Raw genomic sequence first — 24198 nt, forward strand, 5'->3', positions numbered from 1 at the left:
AATTATAAAGACCACACAAGAAAGAGGTAGATTGAATGGGGGGGGCAGGGAATGGGAGAAGAGGAGGGAGGGGAAACTGTGGTCTATATGTAAAATAATTGAAAAAGATGTTAATTAAATAAAATAAAACAAATATTGGGAAAAAAAGACTGAGACAGTAATTTCTGGGAGACTGACGTCTTTACTTGGCACAACACACACACACACACACACACACACACACACACATACACACACACACTTGGATTGATTTTGTTTAGGAAAAAAGTCCTCAGCATGAGACACTTCTGCTTGAGACAGTCCTACGATTCTGGACCACACCCATAAGCCCACAGGTGCAATGTATTACTAAGGAAGCCAAGATTTGTAGCTTCTACTTCACTACTCAAGTGCAGAGTTCAACTGAAGCTTTCTCAGCTGTCCGTCTCCAGATGCCAAACACCATTGTCTTAGACATTTGTCTTAACTCCACTGCCCCAGTCTGAACCCACTTGCCTCGACCCATTCGCTGAGGACTACCTGACCTTGTGACTGCCTAACATAAGGAAATACATAGAGTCATTTAACAAAGGTGAGTAATATCACTCTTAGAGGACGAGAAAGGAAGGCAATCTGCCTATGGTACTGGTGGAAGGAAGCACTTTGTGATAGTGAAGACAAATAGTGACTTTTTTTAGTATTTTTATTAAGATATTTTTTATTCATTTTACATACCAATTATAGATCCACCTCTTCCCTCCTCCTGCCCCTCCAGCCTCCCCCCAACCCATCCCCCATTCCCTCCTACCAGAAGGTAAGGCCTCCCATGGGGAGTCAGCAGAGCCTGGTACATTCAGTAGAGGCAGGTCTAAGCCCCTCCCCTTGCCTCAAGGCTGTGCAAGGTGTCCCATAGTAGGAACTGGTCTCCAAAGGCCAGCTTGTGCACCAAGGATTGATCCTGATCCTACTTCCAGGGGCACCTTAAGAGACCAAGCTACACAACTGTCTTGCTTACATAGAGGTCCTAGTCCAGTCCCATGGAGGCTCCACAGGTGTTGGTCTAAATTCCATGAGTTCCTACTAGTTTGGTTTGGTTGTCACTATAAGTTTCCCTATGTGCCCCTTGCTCAGAAAATCCCATTTAAGGACCTTAATTTAGGATGCTTGGTGCTGGCCAGTCTCTACTTTCACATAGGTTCTTTATATAAATTAATAAACCTCAAAGCAACCCTTCAGCTTGCCAATAGTTCTCACTAAAATGTCTGTAGAGGCATTAAAATTATGTTAGCAGAATTCGAAATGAAACAAAGGTAATTATTGTACAATCATCCCATGTCAACAAACCAAATCATTTTCATTTCTCTCTATTCCCTTCTGATCATTTACAAGCAGAGCCTTTTTAAAATATAATTTCAACAACGACATCAATACTAATGGCCCCTGACTTTGCCAAGCCCACTAAGAGTCAAAGATATTGCCAGTAATCTGCCTCTGCCTGGCTGAAGGGCCAACACCTTATAGACAGCCTTTTAACCAGTGTAAGCAGGTGGTGTTATGTTAATGGGTATGAAATGATTGGCAGAAATCACTATGCTCCCTTTCAAATATTCAGAGTCTTTAAAATATAAAGTGTAATAAATTACCCAGAACTCTTCTTATATGGCTTTTCCTATTGTTAATTTCTTCTTAAATATGATTTACTAAAAGTAAATTTATGAGGCTTATAGAGACAAAATTTCTGTGTTGCTCTTTATATCTATTATACAAATTATTTTTAAAGTACTATTTTTTTTTACTCCATCACCAAGGGTTTGAATAGATGGTAAGGTAAGGTGAAAAGACATTCTGATACACTAGTGTTCAGCTCTAAATCAGAGTTCAATAAATGAGCATAATATTCCCATTGCAATCAAACCAGCTTCAGCATTAACATTTAAATATTTTCCCATCTTACTACATATATATGATTCCTTTTGCATACTCAGCTATATAGTTTTGACTACAATAAATCTGTCAATATTTTCTATAGAAGTACTGAATTGTCTTTGTCTCTAGTAGGCCTACAGGCCAAACCTCAAAGAGAAAATTAACTCAGTTGCTAACAGAGAATACCAGTCAACTTGAAGATCAAAAGATGAAGGAATTGGAAAGTCGATGTGTATCCTTGACTCTAAAGAAATTCTCTGTAAACTTCTGGACAGTGGAGAAGTTATGAATAAATTTAAAGGGGGTGTAAGAATTTTAAGAGAGGCCTCAGAGTAAGGATGGAACAACTTCCACATCATTTTAGTCTCAGTAACAAGGCATTGCTTGCCAGTGACACTTACACTAATATATTCTCTCATAGGGGAATGAACAGAGTGATCCTGGTGGCATTTCTTTCTAATGAAGCACAACTTTGGGCTTCTTGAGTTTTGCATCATTCCTGACCGCCAAGCTTGGCCAGAGGCAATAACATGTAACTATTTCATGCACCAATTCTACTTCTTCAGGTTTTAATGATGCTAAGCTCAGAAGGTGGGCGAGACCTTTAACTGTTCCTAGGGGAGAAATGCTAGGAGCTGTGGGAGAAGATGGTTTATAATTTTTGTAGTATTTGAAGCTCTCAAAGACCTTTTCAAGCAGTTATTAATTATCAAAGACAGCCTTAGCAGGGTGGACATTCTTAATATTTAATACAGAAGAAGAGGGAAGAAATACAAGGTTTTCAAAAGAGGAAATTTGAAATAGCCTTAAAAACTATATATTGTTTGTCCTGTGTTAGAAATGATGAAAAAAAAAGGTATGTTAGTTGGATGCATGGAAGCTGCAAGATGATCTAAATTTTAAGGAGAGACAGGTGATATCTCCCTTATATCTCTATAGACTTATATTTCTATAAAGTTGGTATACATAAGAGATGGAAGCTTATCAACTGTAATGTATCATAAAGCACTTTATCACATCCTTACTGAATCTAAAGTGGCAAAGATGCGCTTGAAGTTCATTGCCGAAGGATATAACAATGAAAATACCCATCCATTTTCACTATTATTTAAACTATTTGAATTGATAGCTTCATCCAGATTGAACTGTAAGGCTGGGAAATGGTTCAGCAAGCAAAAGCACTTGCTATCAACTCTGAGGACTTGAGGTCCCATCCTGGACAAGAGCCCCCACCCCATCCATCACTGACACTCACAGTGGAAAAGGAACTGAATCTTAAAGACTGTGGGGAAAGAGAAAGCCAAAGCTTTCATGTTAATATTCTACCAGGGATCAAACTTTGGTAGAACACAAAACTCAGTGGGTAAACTGGGTACAGAAGAGAATAGATAACCTAAATGTTAGTTTACAATAACAGTATGGACTAGCACAAAGAGCACACAAACTTTGGACTAGGCAATGATGGTTCAAGTTCAAACCCTCTGCTAAGCAAGTTGCATGATCATGATGTTAAACATATTACTTAAACTCTCTCCTTTTTAATATCTTAGTCTGTTAAAATGATTTGTACTAATATGTGAACTACTCATCTTTTTTACATTAAAAATAAAGAGACTGAGCTGGTTAGGGTGCCTCACTTTCCTTGCCTCGAAACCAACAGTGCTGGAATTGATGGCCCTTGTGCCTGATCTCATGCTATGACGATTCTATTTACAGAGTGAAGCCTAATTTCATGAGTAGACTTCAGGGAATTAAATTAAATTAATTTACAAGGACAATCCATCGGCTAATGAAAAAGATTTTTATTTCTTTGGAGGTAAAAATTATCCAAATGCTACAGAGTCTATAATGTCATGCCCACAGCATTGGCATCAGTTTTGCACCAAGGAAAACTCTGCCAGTTTCATGTTCCACTATAGGAAAACATGATAAAATGTGATTGGATTCACATCTGCTGTTATTGTTATTGTGCTTGCTTGAAATAGTCCACATGATGTATTTCTTATCAAATCCATCAACACTGTCAGAGTTGGTAATGTAACTCACTGCTAGAGTGCAAGTGGCCAATGTAAGCCCAGGAGAGGGCTACCTGAGAATTGTGTTGCCTTCTCCTTTACAGATTTAGCAGATTTAGGATAATACCAGGACAGGAATGAGTAACATCAGGACCAAATGTCATTACTCCCTCTTGTCTACAAACGTATCCCTCAGAGCAGAGTCCAATCTCACTGCATAAAGACAAGTGCTCAAGTCTTCACGGTGTCTCAAAACTACATAAAACTCCAAAGCTTTGAGTGGGTCTTCCCCTCAAGAAGACCACTGGACCAGCAGTATGAGAGTCACCGTGAGACTGAGAAAGCAAAGACAGCATGGTCCTGTCCCTGTGAGGAACAGCACAGCAACTCCAGCTCCACACTCACTCCCACAGTGAGTGCCATAGTGAGCCTGTCACCGACCTACCCCAAGAGGCTCATTGTGATGCTGTATTGGCAGATCTGTCAGATTTCGTTATCATCCTGGCAGACTATAAAACATAGCCATCATGTAAACATATCTTCACATCATTAGAGCAGATCAGGAAGTGGAGTACCCCAGAAGAAGAAATGAGAGTCTTCTTCAGCATGTCAAAGAAGAAAACATTCAGTGGGAGTAGATGTCAATTGTTTGTGCCTGTCATCATGAAACTAAAATGGGAACAGACAGTCACACATTAATAGCAGAACATTGTCCATCTGGGAAATAAGCAGCAATAGAAGTGTAGAACAGGAAGTTAATGTTATAATGGAAACAGGAGGAGAGGGAGTCCAACCCTTGACAGCAGAGATAGTCTCATCTTCGTTTTTCCAGGGTTGAAATGGTCCCTCCAATCACTGTGAGTGGAAGAGAACCCAATGAGAAGAAAAGAGAAATATGAAAGGAGACATGAAACACTGAGGGAGGGAGAACTTTACACCTCCTTTATTTTTAAAAGGACACGTAATGTTGAAAACTATACGTGAGTCTAAAGATATTCCTAGGCAAACTGAAAGTGTTAGATTTTTGAAAACTAAAATTGACAGCCTGAAGTCACATAAGTTGAATATATTACAAAGTTCTTAAAAGTTTAAATTGCGCTGTTAGATATAAGTCCTCCAAAATTTCTCAAAAAAGTAAATCTCTACTTCTATACTTCAAAAATAATCTTTGTACCTGCTTAGAAATAAAAAAAAAAAAAGTTCTTAGGGTTCTGAGTTTGTGCTATGGGAAAAAAGGCTACAAGCAGTTTAAAGCCCCCTTCTAGAGAGCATGTAGGATCTGAAAGGATGTAATAAAAGATCCCCTCACAGCTCCCTGAAATATTTGACAGTCTTTCAAGGAATTTGGCTGAGACTGACACAGAGTCTCATTTGAGACTTTAAAATAGAAGACAAACTGTCCCAGCTTTCAGAAGATACTTCACTGTTTTAAGAGGCCCCATGTCACTCTTGGCCTGCAGGCATGCCTCCCTACCCACCTCTGTGTCCTGCCTCTAGGCAACAGCACTGCCTTGCAGAAAGCCTTCCTTACTGTTCAAGCCCCCTCATCAGAGGCAGCCACCAACTCCTTCAGTAAACAATAGAAATCTAGAAGCAGAAAGCTTACCTGGGTGAAGAATGTAAGAGATCTCTTCTTAGTGAATATTGTGAATATGGACTGGAAACCAAATAATATATAATATCAGAGAACAATGATCAAATCTTTATAGTGCTGATGTCCCTCCTATGAACACACATGGACAAAGGCTGACCATCTAGCTGTCTTTGCCACTGTGAACTTAAACACCCTATGTTTATCACCATTTCCAGTCAGTAGCAATATAGTGATATTTTATTTGTATTGAAATGTGATTTTATTTGTATGTCAATAAAGTTGCCTTGAGGTCAGAGCAAGCCAGAGCAGAAGCCGAGCAGTAGTGGGGCACGCCCTTAATCCCAGCACTTGGGAGGCAGAGCTAGGTGGATCTCTGTGTGTTCAAGGACATAGCCAGCATAGCAGACACACGCCTTTAATTTCAATACCAACCATAGAAGACCTGGAGGTCTGTACAAACAGGCAGTGACGAGGAGGTCATGTGGCTGGGTTTACAACCAATGAGGGAGGAGAACAGAAAGTCTTTAAATAGACAGGACGCACAGAAGTAGATCTCTTGCGGAGAGGAGGAACCGCAGAAGCAGTGAAGGGTAAGGTTTTCCGCTTTGGCTCTGACCTCGTGGTTTTTAACTCTGCAACTGGCTCTGTGTTTCTTATTTAACAAACAGGATACATCTACATAGCAAAGATCAGTTTGTTTGTCCAAACCCTCTGCTGCATCTCATTCTAGCTTCTTTCTTACTTAGATCCTATCAAAATGATGCAGAATTGCTGCAGATCTAAATGTTTTGAACAATGCCTACACTCCTGAAGGCCCACTGGGAGCTTCCCTGCCCCTAGTATGAGCTACCAGTAGAACATACAACACCTTTTTGACCTGTTCATTTTTAGCCTCACAAGCCATTTCTCTTCACAAAACATGTAGATATAATTGCATGTACTATGTACATGAAACATAAACCCTTGAACACCAAGGGCTCAGTGAGGTGCTAAGCCCAAAGGTCCTTACAGCTTCACCATAGCACTGTTTATTCAGTTTCTGCTGCCTCCCAACATCTCTAAACTACTGTGTCTCACTCAGTATCTGTGCTCAGCCTTTTAACAGTATCTGGCTCATAGTCAGAAAATGTATCTTTGCTAGACTGCTGATCTGATGTCATCATTTGACTTAATGCAGTAGATTCACAAAGTGGCTATAGTTTTGTATAATTACAATCATGTCCTTTCTTGGCCCAGACACAAGCCAAAATGCACTATCCCTGACCTGTTCTAAGACTATACCAAGTAATACAAAAGAATAAGATTAATAGTCTGTTGAAGGGATTTAAGGATATAGTATTCAAATATACTTGACAGAAGCTCGCCAACTTTAAAACTGGGTTAAGTTGTTCAAAATTTATCTGTAATAACAAACATAATCTTAAATTACTCAATCTTATAGAGAAAAGGTATACTGGAGAAAAGGTGACATTATAAGGTGTCACTATCAAATTAAGTTGACCTGAAACTTTGACTTATCACATTTTTCTTTATCCTCACACACATTCTCTCAAGAACAATCTTTACACTACCCAAGACAGCTGTTCCCACATCAACATTAGAACAGAGGTGTGAAGGTACTGGCTGCGTATAAATGTATCTCTTCCCATGGGGAGAGATCAAGACACCATATTCGAAAGCAACAACCTATGTGGACTTAGTTATTCTTGGGTCTTATTCTAAAAGATCAGGGTAACCACAAGACTTACAAAGGGGAGAAACTATCCAAGCTGAAAGAACATAAGAAAATGAGATTAGGGGAAAGGACAGCAGACCAAAGGTTTTCTAGAAAGAATGTAGACATCATTTAGTACCACTGAACCATAATCTCCCAAGGGCTTTGTGTGTAAGAAGCTACATTTTGGCTGGGCGGTGGTGGTGCACACCTGTAATCCCAGCACTCGGGAGGCAGAGGCAGGTGGATTTCTGTGAGTTCAAGGCCAGCCTGGGCTACAGAGCCAGTTCCAGGAAAGGCGCAAAGCTACACAGAGAAATCCTGTCTCGAAAAACCAAAAAAAAAAAAAAAAAGAAGCTACATTTTGGTGGCTGACTGACCACGCAATATATCACACATTGGGATATCTGATTGTTAGTTTTATACCAGCTTTTCATTAAAATTTCTTAAGTATAAAAACTGAATTGTAGACAAGCAAAATGTATCTGAAATCCCAATTACAAATTGTGTAATGTTCTGAAGCAAGTGGCTCCCACTCTGGTAAAAGCAACTGCAGCATGTCCTTCCAATTCAGTTGTCTTGAAGGGCAGTGCAGTGATTCTCCGAGTAAATCAATAGAAATCCACAACATCAATCCTCCCTCCCCCACCACACACACACACACACACACACACACACACACAATTTAGCACTCTGTGTAAATTTAGTTCATTTCCCAGTAAATTTTCCAAAATAAAATAATCAAATCAGAATGTGTAGAGAACCGGGAAGGGGCACATAAGCATTCCCTAGAGCATACAGCAGGATGGTTTGTTACTTATAGGAAATCTGGAGATGAGGATAATACACACCTAAGTTTTACATACAGAATACAAATCCTGAGCAAGCAAAATAATAAATGTTTTTGTAAGAGACAGTGAACACAGATTTGTGGCAAGAATTTTAAAGGGTCTTATTAATAAAATCAAACCTGAGGCCAGTTATTGGGGTGAATACTGGAAGATCAGAGAATCAGAACAAACCACAGCTTCCTCACCTTGCCATTTCTTCAGCTAGTCTTATTTCCTTAGACTGCAAGCTTCTGAGTCCTCATCCAGATGAATCTCAGCTGAACTGTTACTCAGAAGCCTAAATGCTTAACCAGCCAAAATACTCAACCAGTCAAATGCTTCTAGTTTCTGGTCTTCATGCCTTATATGTCTTTCTGCACCACTCTCTGGGATTAAAGGCGTGTGTCACGTGCTTGGCTGTATCCTTGTTGCCTTGAACTCACAGAGATCCAGACAAATTTCTGTCTCTGGAATGCTAGGATTAAAGGCATGAGTGCCACCATTTTCTAGCCTCTGTATCTAGTAGCTGTCTGTTCTCTGACCCCAGATAAATTTATTAGGGTGCACAATATTTTGGGAAACACAATACCACCACACAGATTAAACATAATTTCCTCATTATTAAATCTAATTCAAAATAAATACATGTGCCAATCCACTGAGAGAAAATGTATCTTAAAACTTAACAAAAAGTGGCCAGAGGAAAATACTTGCTCTCAAACATTGAGTTTATCTATATTTCTATGCCCTTTGTTATGGATTTTAAAAACAACTGAGTGTGTTGAGTTTCTTTACTAAAATTGGCTACACAGAACACATGTATATACTAGCAAGAACACAGACGTGTAAACTGCTAATGCATTTTTTGTGACATTCCTCATTTAATACAGGAAGGGAAGGTCCCAAAAATAAATCTAGATTTTAATGTTGAGAAATCAAATTCATTAAATAAGCATTCTTTAAAATGGAATTTAAATTCTTCTAATTCCTAAGAGAATTGATAGGTAATTTTTCTTGAAATTGTTGCTGTTTTCTTGAAGAATTGTCCCAATGGTCTAAGATCAGAGTCTTGATATCTGGCTCTGAAACAAGGCTGTGTTAGTCACTTGTACTGTCCTTGAAAAAGTTATTTAATATTCACTAGAATTTTTCTGCAGCAATATGGGGGAAATGCTGCCTTCCTCTCTACTCGAGCTCCGACAAGGGTAAAGACAAATGACCAACAACAAACGGTGCCATTTACTCATGCTGTGGGATTACCTACTGTTGAAAGTGGGCCCTGCCCATCTGATCACTGCCCAAAGCCCCCATTCTAAGTTTTTCTTCCTTGGAAACCCCAAAGGTGGTTTGGAATTTTAACAAATTACTTCAATTAAATCTTGTGTTTTAGAACTGAGAAGTTGAATTATTCCTTTTCTCTGTGAGTTTTTGTGGTAAAAAAAAAACTCTGTGAGTTTTATGTAGGTTTTTTTTTTTGTTTTTTTTTTTGTTTTTTTTTTACCATGAAAACTCACAGAGAAAGGGAATGATTGAGGTGTATCACACAAAATCACATTTAGTAATTCCACGAAATAGAAAGGATTCATGGAAAAAAATTCATGAATTTTCTAATTCATATTAACCCATATTTGTCAAATCCTAATTTTGGGATAATTGTTTCCCCTTCTTGTCGGTCACGTGCATCTCTATATAAGTGGGGTTTTTGGCATGAGGGCATTCTTATCCCTCTTTGGTAACATATACATCCAGGACCTTGGACAGGCCCTACACAGGTAACTGTTGTCATCTGAGACACTTCATATTGCAGGATGAATCATGCTTTAATATGAAAAGCAGGCTCTATTTAAAAAGCATGAATTTGACAATGAATGTATTTTAGGACTCAAAGTAGAATACACAATATAATTATGAGGTCTCATCTTTATTTTCCATGTCCTGAATGTTATTCTTCAAAGTTGTTTTAGTAGTTCCCAATATTTACCCTTTTGTCCTTTGTGTACTGGTGAAGAGGTGATATGAAGAGCAGGAGGCTCACGGGGGTCTTGAGTACTTCTGGAGATGACTGAGAAATAGATGATTGGAACAGGTAATCGCTTAGGAACTTTGTTAAATGCAACTGTATCATTTGTTTTCTTTCCTTGTTTATGTGTTTCCTAATTACCTTATGCAGACATCTGATATCTTTAAATAGTTATATTTGAATAACAAACATACACACACACACACACACACACACACACACACACACATGTGTGTGTGTGTGTGTGTGTGTGTGTGTGTGTGTGTGTATGAATTTCATCAAGTCAAAAAGTCAAAGGCATGGAATTAATCTGTGAATTATACCAGGAGTGAGGTTTTGTAGATGAGTAAACAAATGCTTAAGGAAATGAACAGGAATATTGGTGAAATTATTAAGGCCGCTCCACGTAGTTAAAAGGGAAGTTTATTTTGTGGAGTAACTTACAAATGAAGGGATAGGTTGCAGGGTCTGGCAAAGGTATGGCACAGTCCAGCGGTGTTCTCTGGAGAACTCTGCTTGGTCTACCTCCAGCGTCCAGTGTCCCAGAACCAAGAGAGACCTCTCCTCTTGATCCTGGATCTTCAGCTTCCTCCCCAGCCCCACCTTGTGGGTGTGACCATTACCTACGCCTCAATGGGGGTTGGAACTTCCAGGCCAATGCTAGGATGGCTACCCACTACATCTCCCCCTTTTGTCTAAATAAGAAGGTTCTAACCTAATACAAGACTATATACAAATAAGTGGTTATCAAATATTGTCCAGGAGTAATGAGGGATAATGACCTAGATAAGTTGGAATTACAATAAATGCAAACAATATCAAGCAAAAAACACATACTATATATAAGATATTATATATGTATATATACTAAGTTGTAACTATAACTGTAGACATGCAGGACCCATAGAAAGGTTACCAGTAAACTCTGCTTGACAAAATGGTCCTTCAGGTTCCTGCTTCACAGAAGAAACTGCCAGACATTCTACAGGACACTGAGAGAAGTGACTGAGAGACTCTAGCCCTGTGGGCTGAAGACAAAGAACATTAGTTGACTGTCCAGGCTGCCAGCTATCTCTGTCTACCCTACAAGACTCCCGAAAGTCGCTTACATCCTTCTCCTGGTTCTCAGGTAATATTATATCCTTCTGAGGTCTTTGATGTGGTTGAAGACTAGATAGTTATAATTTCCTCAGTTATGATGAAAGATAAGTTAGATATAAAACCTTAGACTCACAAATATAATATAGATAGGATATCTTCTTTAATGTTGTAACTGTAATTCTTGCTTGATAATTGTTTTATTTTATGAAATTTTACTACATAAAAGTTAAAATCTTGCTTTAAAAAAAAGAAAAGGGGAAGTGCTGTGGGATGTTCTGTATGTCAAATGTGTTGCTCTGATTGGTTAAAATAAATAAAGTACTGATTGGCCAGTAGCCAGGCAGGAAGGATAAGGTAGGCAGGACAAGGAAGAGGAGAAGTCTGGGAACAGGAAGGCTGAGGGGGATAGTGCCAGCTGCGGCCATGACAAGATGTAAGGTACTGGTAAGCCAGGAGCCTCGTGTGGCAAAGTATATATTAAGAGAAATAGACTAAATGTAAGAGTAAGAGCTATACAATGGTAGGCCTGAGCTAATGGCCAAGCAGTTTGAATAATATAAGTGTCTGTATGATTATTACGTGGGTTGTGGGACCGTGGGAGCTTGGTGGCACCTGGAGAGAAGCTCTCCAACTACACAGGAACTACCTGAGGCTTTAAAGGCAGTAGTACCCCTGCAGCAACTGCTCATGTCTTCCCATGCATGACCTATGGAAGAGTAGGAGAGGCTGTGCTCCCATCAAGCTTACTCATGATAACCTGCATTTCCATAATTCTCACAAATCCCAAATATTCTTCTGGGTTTATCCAACTCCTTCAAATATAAAAAGCATTTTAACTGGGGAACATATAAATCAGCTGTTAGCTAGATTTACTCTGTGGGGAATAATTTTTTATCCTAGTTTGGCCTACATAATCCAGTTTAAGTAGATTTATGCAAAAAATAATAAAAACTAAAAACAACTTAAAATTCAAAATCCCATTGTTTTCAAGCAAAGAATTTAATAAAATAAAGATGTTTCAAGATTTATTTTGTTTCTTAATAACATTTAGTCTGTTTATGTTAGTCATTCTGTAATTTTTGAAAATTTTTGAATGTATATATTCTATTCTTTTAAATGATCAGTACAGATACTATTCAAAGGCTACATTAAATTAGTCAAGGTTTCTATTATCTGATAATTTGATTATATTATTTAAAGGTATGTATTCCCAAACTGCTAAAGATGTCTGTTCCCTGGACAACAGGTAGAATTCTAGTTTGATAGAGGTAGAGCGAGCACAGCAGAGCGAATTTAGAGGACCAAGACTGCCATTAAACTTCTTACTTCAATGAGGAAATTCTCAGAAGTGTATAAATGTACTATTGTCTCTTTAAGATGAACTGTTTTAATAGGGCATCTTATAATTTAATCTTCTTTGAAATAACTCTCTATACTCTTTTGATTAAACCTGATTCTATTACTCTATTACTTTCAACACTGTTTCAACTCTATCTGACTGGACAATAGGATAATTTCATTTTTCACCTAAAGTTTTATCTGTTTAAAGTCATTGGGAGAGTTTGATTTGGTGCAGTTTGTTTTTCTTCCTTGAGGGTGTTGATTCTGTATCTGATAGTCCATTTGTTATAATGAACATCTGTGGCTAGTGCTCTGTTAAAGTAGTACTCAACCCTACCACTAAAAACGACCACAATTCACAGTGGCAGGTTTATTGCAGATTTTGTTAGACACTAATTGACTGTAAAGCATACACAAGTATCCAACAGGAACAGCAGGAGTCAAAATAAGAAGTCCACTGGATTCACCAAAGCTGGAACCAACTAGACTCTTCCAGAAGGAATATGTTCAGAATCCAACTAGATTCTTCAAGGAAGAGTAAATTCAGTAATTACAACCTCATTGAAGCAGGCTGCAGACAGAAAGCTCTGCTGTGGCATTTGCTGGTTACCGTGGTGTAAGTTATCTCGCCAGGACTCTTTGTAGTTGTAAGTGTGATGTCTTTAACACAAGAGAGAAAAGGAAGAGGTACATGATTTTGCTTCCTTTAAGATGTATGAGTTGGATCAGAATTTTACTGTCTTGTACTAAATAGAGAAACTGCTGTGACTTTTCTGATAATACCTAGAAGACAAAATGACCATCAGAAGGAAAAATATTGCAAAACACTGAACTTAAATGCATATTTAAGAAAAACCTATAAATATATGTGACACAAATCTTAAAAGGTCTTATTAATTTAAAAAAAAAACAAAACAGAGCCAGATATTGGAGTAAAAGCTGATGATCAAGCCAGGCGGTGGTGGTGCATGCCTTTAATTCCAACATTAATCCCAGCACTCAGGAGGCAGAGGCAGGCATATCTCTGTGAGTTCAAGGCCAGTCTGGGCTACAGAGTGAGTTCCAGGAAACACCAAAGCTACACAGAGAAACCCTGTCTCAAAATACCAAAAGAAAAGAAAAAAAAGCTGATGATAAGAGAAACAGAACAAGCCAGCCATGTTCTTACCTTTACAAATCCTCAGCCTCAAGAGCCTCTGTGTCCTTGCCCCTGAGGGTCTCAGTTGAACTGCTGATTAGTTCCTGTCTCCTCGTGCCTTATATACCTTTCTCCAACTAGCCATGTCACTTCGTGGGATTAAAGGCATGTGTGCTTTCCAATCAAAGGCATGAAATCCCAAGTTTGAGGATTAAAGGTGTATGCCACCACTGCCTGACTCTGTTCCCAGTGTGGCCTTGAACTCACAGAGATCCAGAGGGAACTCTGCCTCCCAAGTGATAGGATTAAAGACACGTGTGCCACCACAGTCTGGCCTCTATGTTTAATCTAGTGCCTGGCTCTGTCCTCTGATCTCCAGATAAGTTTATTAGGGTACACAATATATTGTCACAAATATATATTATGAAACCAGCAAAATGTAGAATTGTTTTATGTAATAAAGGTGAAATCTAGAAAAGAAATAATCACTTGTAAGTATCAGTGAAATATGATTTTTAAGGCATAATATTTTTACTAGTTATTTTATTTTTCAACTCAGTCATAGCAATTTAAATAACATCTTGAAATTCATTTCCTTTATGTGTGGCTTTTAATTTTTTCCCGGTGTTAACTTTTGCTGTGCACCATGGTCTGTCTGAATGCAAATCCAATTGATTGCAATGATTCATGTACCCCAAAGGGGGTAAGAACACCATGATGTTCTATTAGCATTGATTTGTTTCAAGAGTGTTGTATGTTTGTGGCCAGGAAAAAAGAAATCCATGTGCTCACTTGCAGAACTATGTCTTAAAGCTCATTTACTTCAATGAACAGACTTAGATATTTACTTTTATTTTTCCTTCACTACTTAGAGAAAACACTTAATTTCACATTCAGAATACTATGCCATAGGATGTTACCTAACCTGGATATAGTGAAACTAGCATGTAGATGTCCAGGGGATTGGAGATACAAACTATTAAAATAAAATTATTAGTATGAAGTCTGCCTGAATGGGCTCATGTCCAGAAGCTTAACAACTCACCGTATCTCCAGTAATCTTATTGCTGAATGCTAGAAAATTCTAGAAGTCTCTTGAGCATACATATGCAGAAGTTCAATAGATTATTTCAAGAGCCACAAAGGGCAGCAGCCATATGGAAGTATGCATTATGAGAGAAGGTATCAAATTTTACTACTTCACATGACTTAGGTGGTTACTTAGGAAAACAGTAAGTGTTCATGATTTTCTTGCAAAGGCATCAATTTAGGTGATGATAACTATCAGAATTTCAAAGAATAGAAAGAATTGAGACTTGATCTTGAAAAACACTGTGAAACAAAGAATAAAAAATAAACAAACAAAAAATTAAAAGTAAAAATAAAACAAACAACAATGAAAACCAGTGAGTTGTTCAAAACTGTATGGAAACTAAGTTAATCAAAATTCCTGAAGTTCTAGAAGAGAAGTCAGTAAATGTGAAAGGGAATTAAAATAATCCTGGATAAAAAATAACATTTGACAAAGATCTTTGGGGACCTTCAATGTAGATTGGGTAGGAAGAAAGAGTAGTTTATGGTAAGGGGTTGATGGGATGTATTTAGTCATACACTTGAGGAGAGAGTCACTTTGGGATTACTAACTGACAGACAAGTTCAATGACAGGAAACAGGAACTTTGGCAGAGAAGGAAGTTTGTGATTGAATGAAAAAATGGTTGACAACAATGACCTCTAGTTGAGTGTGAATTTGATGAGATGAGAAAAAGGAATGAGAAGGATGATGCAAGGAACACATGGTAAAAGCTGGAGATTTCAGGGCAGGATGACGTCTCATTATGAAGCACATCAATGTCCATAGGGTAGGCATGAGGGCAAGAGACGATGGAATGGGAAGGAAAACGGAAAGACTGAAGTCATGTTAGGAATATGTGCAAACAGGGCCTATTTGGTCCTATTTAATAATAGATGGTGTTTTCCTTTAAAATAACAAATAACAAAAAGACTTTAAATATGACAGGGGTTAAATTGTCATCTCATAGCAGGATATCTCACAGTAGAAACAAACAAATTTTAAGTAATTTATTATATTCAATGCAAGTCTATTTCTGGTCCTTTATGATATCTCATAGCAAGCTACTTAGATGACGTGATCTAAAGCAGGGTGACTGACTTCTAGATTCAGCAGAACTCCATCTTGTACCAGGAACCTTCTAGCTAGGCAGGCACAAGTTGCTTTTCATGTTGGCAGAAAAATTCCTCCTTAAAATGGGTGTGACATTATCCTTCCTGTGCATTGGTGAACATGTGACCTCATGTGGCAAGAGAGACTTTACAAATGTGGTATCTGGGGGCAGTCCATGTAATCGCTCCAGTCCTTAGCGGACTGTGGTCTATGAGATGGGTGAGAAAGGAGCAGACAGAATGCATTCACAGGAAGTGAACCATAAACTGCAATGAGCCTTTAGTCCAACACTGGGAAGACACTAAATTTGATCAACATTTCTCCAAAATGGTGAAACAGACACATCACAGCGCATCACAATGATGTTTCAATCATAGTCTAGTAAGACTAGGTCATAGTTTTTAGTACTCAACTATAAGATAACAAATGTGTGCTCTATTAATTTGCAAGTCAGTTCATGACAACAATAGAAAACTCATTCATTGTAAGACCCTGAAGCATCTAAAAGAGTGCATACATAACAAATATCAAGGAAAGAAATTCCAGTTTCTAATGTGTCTGGTTTTTATATATTTGAGCATCTGAAGATCAAATATGGTTGGTGATTGTTTAATTTGTCTCTCTTTAATTCATACTGCCTTGGCTCCCCTGAGCCTGCCAAGTTAGTCATCCAGTAGGATTAAGCTAGCTATGTATTATTAATAAATAAGATGATGATAATGGTAGTAAAAGCTTCACTAAGTCTTTCCTAAGTCTAACATGGTAAGAAAGAGCAAGTAACTAGGTCACCGCAAGGTACAGAAGGAAAGAGGTGGTAGAGATGATTTCTGGGATTTCAAACGGTAAAAACAAATTTAAAATGTAAAAGACTGGAGGGGCATTTCAGACAGACAAAGGTATGAAAAAAGTGAAGAGACGGGGTTTGCTCACCTCTCAAAACAACAAGTGAAGTAGCAAGGGGTCAGCGATATTGTTGGGTGGTATATCAGGTACGAATGTCTGTGACATGAAAAGGAGCACTGGGTTTGTAAATAATCAGCATGCTGCTGTAGAATTTTAAGCAGAGAAAAATAAGACTGCATTTCTGCTTCTTGAATGGCATGAAGGACAAATGCAAGAAGGCTGTGCAGAGGTGAAGAAACAGCCTTCAGGTCCATATAGTAATAATTATGCAAAAATTAATTAAGGCCTCAGGCAACATGTTAGACATAAGGAGAAGATCTAAAGTGCTTAGAAAGAATGTGTTGGATGGATGTAGTTTTAAGTGAATGATAGATAGTTGAGGAAAAGGCTAAGGGTCATTCCTAGCCATTATGCTCATCTTAACGATTAGTTTGTGCTGAGTCTTAGTACTTTAGTACTGCTGAGGTAAGTGCTGTTCTTCTTTGGATCATACTCTGTAACCTTCACCACAAAACTGTGAAGGAAACAGGACAGGTGTAGCTATGTCACTGGTGAAATATGCTCAAATGAAACTTCAAAAACCGAAGGAGCCTCTGTGTCAGTTGAGCTGAACCCATATGCAAGTGACCACAGAACCCACTTATTCCTACAGATGTGCTCTTTGGCCTGTCTATTGTCTCTCCAAGCTTAAACCAAGGTTTCTGGTTGTTTGTGTGAAGTAACTCTAATTAGAAATTTTTAAAAATAGAGATGAGTAGCCAGAGGGTAAAAGTATCTTTAATGTGGGGAACTCAGGCACCTATGAGACATCTCAGTAGGCCAAGAGCTCCTGGTATTGTGGGTCTGACTTTGAATGGTAGGAGATACTGTCTTGTATCTATTTCTCATGCTGAGCCAAAAGTTTCTGTAACCAGAAAGCATACAAAAGACAAGGGACAGGCAAATCAAAGCTATTGTGCAGATTAATTTCAGATTTAAAGGGGGGAAAAAGTGTTTCCCAATCTTCAAGGTAATACAATATCGCCACCTACTGTAATTGTTGCCAAGGAAACTATATCTTCCAAGACAGCTTGTAAGCAACCATGGGCTTGGAAATCCATATGCATTTCTGCCTTCTCCTTTCCCTCTACCAGCTACAGAGGGCTTGCCCCATTTCCTTCTGACCCAGAGTTTGGATGCACAGCTGACTGGGGTGCTGCAACTGTCTATGAATTGGAAATCAGATCTCTTAGTCTTTGTTTCTTACCTGCTGTTGTCCTCACTTGGTTTGGTTTTCTCTGGTTCTGAATGCAGGGCTAGAACTTACTGAAGTGTGGGAAGTAACATGCTCTGGGGACTGAGTTGATAATGTGTAAGCTAGAGTGACTGGTGTTTATCATACATGGTTGTTCTGCCAGTCACAAGGGGATGTAGATATGAATCTTATATAAAGGAATCTTTAAAACATTTTCTTCATCTCAGCTAACATTTGGAAAGGATATAATACATCTGAATAAGAAGATGACTAAGAAGATGTATAAAGTGAAACTGAAGATGTTTGGTTAGTAGTCTAGGGTGGCATGTATGAAGAGCTGGGTTCAATTCCCAGCACCCTGTAAACAAGATGTTTGTAAGGGTCTAGCATTTAAGTGGTGGAGGCATAAAGACTAGAAGTTCAGGGTAATCATCAGCTACAGACTGAGTTTGAGCCCAGCCTAGGCTATATGTGAAGGTGCATAAAATGGAAAGAACAAAGAACAGAGATGGTAGGATGCTGCAAGGAATGGCAGAGAGTTAATAAGGAACATTTTCAGAGAGCTACCTCCTAGCATCAGCCTGGATTGTTTAGGTATCTCCATGGGACCCTTTCTGTGCACAACTGAACAGAATGAAACCCAATCCCAACATTGGAAGTCTTGCCTGGCTACAAAACATGGCCAATTCAGACTCAGCATCCTCCATTATTAGGTGTTCAAATTAGGGTCACCCCCACAGATTCCAGGAAGTTTCCACTGCGCTAGGTATCCACATCACCCTCCATGTCCCCCAATTCAAGTTATCTTTCCCTTCACCACCACCCTATTCCACCTGTCCCCATCCTCACCAACCCTGAAAGATTCATGCTTCCCTGCCTGCAAGATGTGCTGGACATGGTGGCACAGAACTTGTGGGAGTGGCCACCAATGTTTTATTTAACTTAAGGCCAATACCATGAGATGGAGCCCATGCCCTACACTGCCTACATGGCCAGGAACTAGAGACTGGATGGCCCATGGACCTAGGGCAGAACCAAATAGAACTCGCAAAACAAAACAAAACAAAAAAAACCCCACAAAAATCAATGAAATAATTCCTAATGATACTCCTAATGGAATTTTGTTATACTCATAGATCAGTGCCTTGTTCAGTCATCATCAAAAAGGCTTTCCTGGGCAGCAGATGCAAGCAAGTGAGATGTCTAGACGTTGTGGGAGAGAGAGAGAGAGAGAGAGAGAGAGAGAGAGAGAGAAGAGAAGAGAAGAGAAGAGAAGAGAAGAGAAGAGAAGAGAAGAGAAGAGAAGAGAAGAGAAGAGAAGAGAAGAGAAGAGAAAATAAATTAGAGGTCCCCATCAGGTCCTTCACCTCAGAGATCAGGGAAGAGGATGAGGAAAGACTGTAGGAGTCAGAAGTGATGGATGATACCAGGAGAACATGGCCCACTGAATCAACTAAGCAGGGCTCACATGGGCTTACAGAGACTGAAGCAGGAAGCATGGCACAGGTATGCACCAGGTCCTCTGCATATATGTTAGTTAGGGCTGACAGCTTAGTGGTTTTGTGTGACCCTAATAGTGGGATCAGGTGTGCCTCTGACTCTTTTGCCTGCTCTTGAGACATTTTTCCTCCTACTGAGTTGTCTTGTCCAGCCTCTACATGAAGACTTTTGCCTTGTCATATTGTATCTTGTTTTGTCCTGTTTGGCTCTGTCTTGGAGGAGGGTTCTTTTCTGAAGACAAAACAGAGGGGGAGTGGATCTGGGAGAGAGGGGAGTTGAGAAGAGTAGAGGGAGGGGAAACTGTGGTGGGGATGCATTTTATGAGAGAAGACTCTGTTTTCAATAAAAAAGAAACTAAAGTAGAAATACCAAAAGTAAAATAATAAAATATACTTAAATATACATGACAAACTTTCACAGTTTTGACATTAAACATACTTTAGAGAAGTGAATGCTAGAAAGACAGGTGATCTCTCATCATTATAAAGTTTCCTTCATAAATACCACAGAGGTAGCCAAGAATAAGAATAACTTAAGAGATCTGGACCTCCACTTGTCTGTTCCACAACCTCCTTTGAACCATACCCGGAAAAATGTTGGGAACCTGGGACATGCCCCACCCTCATGCATTCAGCTGCACACACAGTTGACCTTGAACAATGGGGAAATTCAGGAAGGAGAGTAAAAGACCAGTCCTGCCAAGACTAGTTCTAGACGCATGCCCAATGAGAAAGGAAAAATGATGCCGCCAAATGAACTTTCAGGAAGAATCTCTGATTTACTGCTGTATGTCTGGATGAATGATTAACATTAGATACATCATGGGAAGTGATAATCACAGAAGAAAAAAAGGTTTTATTTATAATTGGATCTGTCAGTTGAGACAGAAAGCCACCTAAACTGCTCCCCTTAGCCAACCAACCCCTTTTTTGAACTCCATGAGAAGAAGCTGGGAAAGAATCTGGTCTTTGAGGACCATCACAAATGTGGCTGTTACCAGCCTTGACAGTGCCTTTCTTATCTGCATATTGGTTTTATTTTGAATGAAGTCACAATTTATTTTGCAAATCCTATATTTCAGTCCTCTGGGTAAAAATTCAAGAACTGAGAAACCTAACCCCAACTCATCAGTAATCCAACCATCATATTCATCTGTGCATTTAAAATGGTGATTCAGGCTATGGCCTTCTCTTCCAGAAAGATAGTTACTGTGACCTTGTCTGCAGATGAGCTTTGTGCCATTTAGGGCACTTTCTGGGATATCCGTTCATCAAGTATTTATTACTCACAGCAAGGTGTGAGGAATTGTGCTAGAAGCAATTTTGTCGTTTCTGAATGATGGGCATTATTGTGACTGGAGGAGGACAGAGCAGCAGGGTGTATTTAGGAGTAGTATAATTAGATTTCCTTTGAGCCACATGGTGAGCAAGACTCAGCCTTTCTAAATCTGAATAAACTCTGAGAAGAAGACCAAGGAGGTTCCCACACACTGACTGTCCTGATTATTCTAAGACTAGAGTTGGCAAATGGCTTTGGACATGGCAGCAATATTATCCTTATGGCTCAAGGTTTGTGGGCATCTATGGCAAGGAGATGGATTTAGGAATTATAGAGGAAAAGATACAAGTCAAATTCAGCATATGGGGAGAGTACTGTCCTGGAAACATTCGTAACATTCAGGGAAAAGCAGAACTATTTTAGGTTTATAATTTGACTAAATTAAATTCTCTAAAGAGATTTGAAAATCCTTGGCTTTATAAATATCAAAACAGTTTTCTGACTATGAAGATAACTTTAAAATTAGCCTACATACCACAGCAAATTAAGGAGCCTCTGAGGAGATACTGATACCAAAGCCACACAATGCTTCCAATTGGGAACTCAAAGTGACTTTTCATTATTAGGGCAACTTCATACAAAAGAGAATTCAAATAATAATTAGGGCACAACATTCTTATGTGTAATGTTACAATTGTCTTTGGGAGTTTGTATCGTTTGCTGGTATTGCCTGTTAAACTTCAGGGTATCTCTGTAGAGTGCAGACTGTGTAGCCTGTGTCTTCCTATTTCATCATAGGATTCCTTCTGGACAGGGAACTGCCTTGGCTAGACAAGGGTTGCATTCCTGCAAATACTAAATTTGGCAAGATCATGTCTCCTTGATCTCCATTATTCTCCCCTCTAATCTATACACTATTCCTTCAAGACAAACACTCCGTGATGAAGGATTCACTATTTAACCCCACGATCACTTCATTGAACTCTGACTACAGGTGCAACCAAGTCTTCCTCAATTTGTAGTTGAAAATTGCCACAGCACGTAGATTCCAACATGTTTTAATGAATTATCTTATCAGAGCAGCAGCTTCAATTGCCTCATGTGGGCAAGTGCTCGGGTTTTCCATTAGAAGCCAGAATTTGGATGGGTTTATAACTGGGAAGTAAACCTTTCGTCAGGTTGAAGTAGGGTAAAAAAAGGTTTTAGCTTTAAGAGTACCTTGTTATTTCATAATAATAAATCAATTTTCCCTCAAGATCAAAGTGCAATAACAATTTTCTTCTAAAGGTATCTCCTTGTATTTCTCCAAGTTTATATAAATAACCACCTTTCACACATTTATCTCTAGAAAAATAATTTGCTTGGGTCAGGAAAAAAGGTTCAAGGGAAAGGCAGTTGAACATTTGTGCACAATGGTAATGCAATATCCATAAAGGCCAGATAGGCTCTGTACTGAGAAAAATCAGTGTGGCCAAGGCACAGGCTTCTTACACAGAGAAACAGCCTCCTCACACACAGGTTCCATTGCCCACAAGTGGACTGCAGAGGTGTGAGGGGGTGAACCCTGACAATCATCTCACTAGAAAATGAAAAGCAATGAAGGGCCAGTCAGGGGAATGAATATCAATATGAAGGTATGAACAGAGGAGAGATGATTTCCTGAGATACAGAAAAGTGGGTATTTTATGAAAGAAATTCTCCATAAAGCTTGCACATTGAGAAACTTGGATGCCTTTTGGGTTCAGATTCCCACTATACATGTCTCACACTTAAGTGGGGTAATAAAAATTATTATTAGCTCTCCAGAATGGGATCAAGTGACTTTATATATATATACATTCATCCACATCCCTCATCATTTCTGAGAAATAGACACCTCTTTCTACAAGTTGTTACATTTTTACCTATAAACTTGAAGAATTTAAATGTTTTCTTTTTTCTGAGTCATTCATGGTTAGAGTTGGTGATAGTGATTTTTTTTTTAAAAAAATCATTATCTATTGATCCTATCTATCTATCTATCTATCTATCTATCTATCTAATCTATCATCTCTCTCTCTATCATCTGTCTATCTATCTATCTATCCATTTATCTATCTATCTATCTATCATCTATCATATCTCTATCTATCTATCATCTATCATATCTCTATCATCTGTCTATCTATCTATCTATCTATCTATCCATCTATTTATCTATCTATCTATCTACCATGTCTCTGTGTGTGCAGGCACAAGCATTCCATAGTGCGTGTGCCAAAGTGGAGGTCAAGGACAACAGGCAGGAATAGGTTTCCCCTGCTACACGGTGAGTCCTGGTGATGGAAGTCAACATCAGACTTAGCAGCTAGCATCTTTAACTGCTGAGCCACCTCACAGGGCAGGTGATGATGCTTTTTAAACTTCATGTACCATATTTCCTTTGCAGGATTTGTGTTTTATTGGATGAGTCTGAATTCAACAGCTTCTCACCCAGTACAACTAGGCCTTACTGCTGCTGGGAGCAGCCACACAGCCCTCTGTGTTGCCAGACCTTCTGTTTTCCATGTTCTTATATTCCCTTTCATGTATCACTGCCTTTCATTTCCCACCATCTTAGGTGTCTTCTTTAACATAAACTGGAAAACATCATTTTAACATCATTTAACAACAACAACTACATACTTTTATTTCTTGGCAACGCAGAGAAATGGATGCTTCTCAAAGAAAACAGACTGCTTTAAAAACAGCATGTCACAATTAAATAGTCACATTGAAAAGCTTCATAATGAAAGGCATTAACCTCTTGGCATGCATCCCTTGACCTCCCTTTGCCCTGGGTCTCAGTGTCCCCAGTGTAGAAGTGGCAGACGCTAACTTAGGGGCCACTGTTAAGCAGGACAAGTCAGAAAAGCAAAATGTCTGCAAGACCAGCTAATTGTACTGCGCTCTCCCGACTCAAGCAATCGTCTTGTCAGAGTGCTGATAAGCAAGGCTCTGCTTGCTTATATGAAGCTTTGAAATTATGCTTATTATTGCCATGATCTCAAAAAGGAAAATTATTATTATTATTCCTTCCCATGGCCTACTTTCACACTGAACAATTATGACTTCAGATGAGAAATAACAGTTTCATGTCAAAATGCTCATACATTTATGGAAATACATAGCTGTCATTCAGCACAAAATTAGAAGCCTTCAATTTTCATCTCAAAATCATTCTGCATGCAAATACTGAATACAAACACCAAAATTGTGTAGCTGGTTTGAAATGCAGCCTTCTTTCCTGATAACAGAAAGTTTCCAGGCAGAGCAGTTAATTAACGACTACATCATGAAAACCCTGCCTTTGCACATGTCTTGTAAACTATGAACCGACAACAGTTCACATTCAAATGACAAAGAGGTTAACCTCTGAGCCCTGATTTTAATTGGAACATTGCATCTCTGAAATACTCCTAA

The 24198-nt window shown here is 38.8% G+C and overlaps 1 protein-coding gene across 10 annotated transcripts in view; it reads right to left on the reverse strand.

The window, feature by feature from the left end:
* Nlgn1 (neuroligin 1) overlaps nucleotides 1-24198 on the reverse strand; it is an 898617-nt gene that overhangs the window by 378025 nt on the left and 496394 nt on the right. The window lies entirely within an intron of this gene.

Source organism: Onychomys torridus, chromosome 6 (genome assembly GCF_903995425.1).
Source record: "Onychomys torridus chromosome 6, mOncTor1.1, whole genome shotgun sequence".
Lineage (NCBI taxonomy): Eukaryota > Metazoa > Chordata > Mammalia > Rodentia > Cricetidae > Onychomys > Onychomys torridus.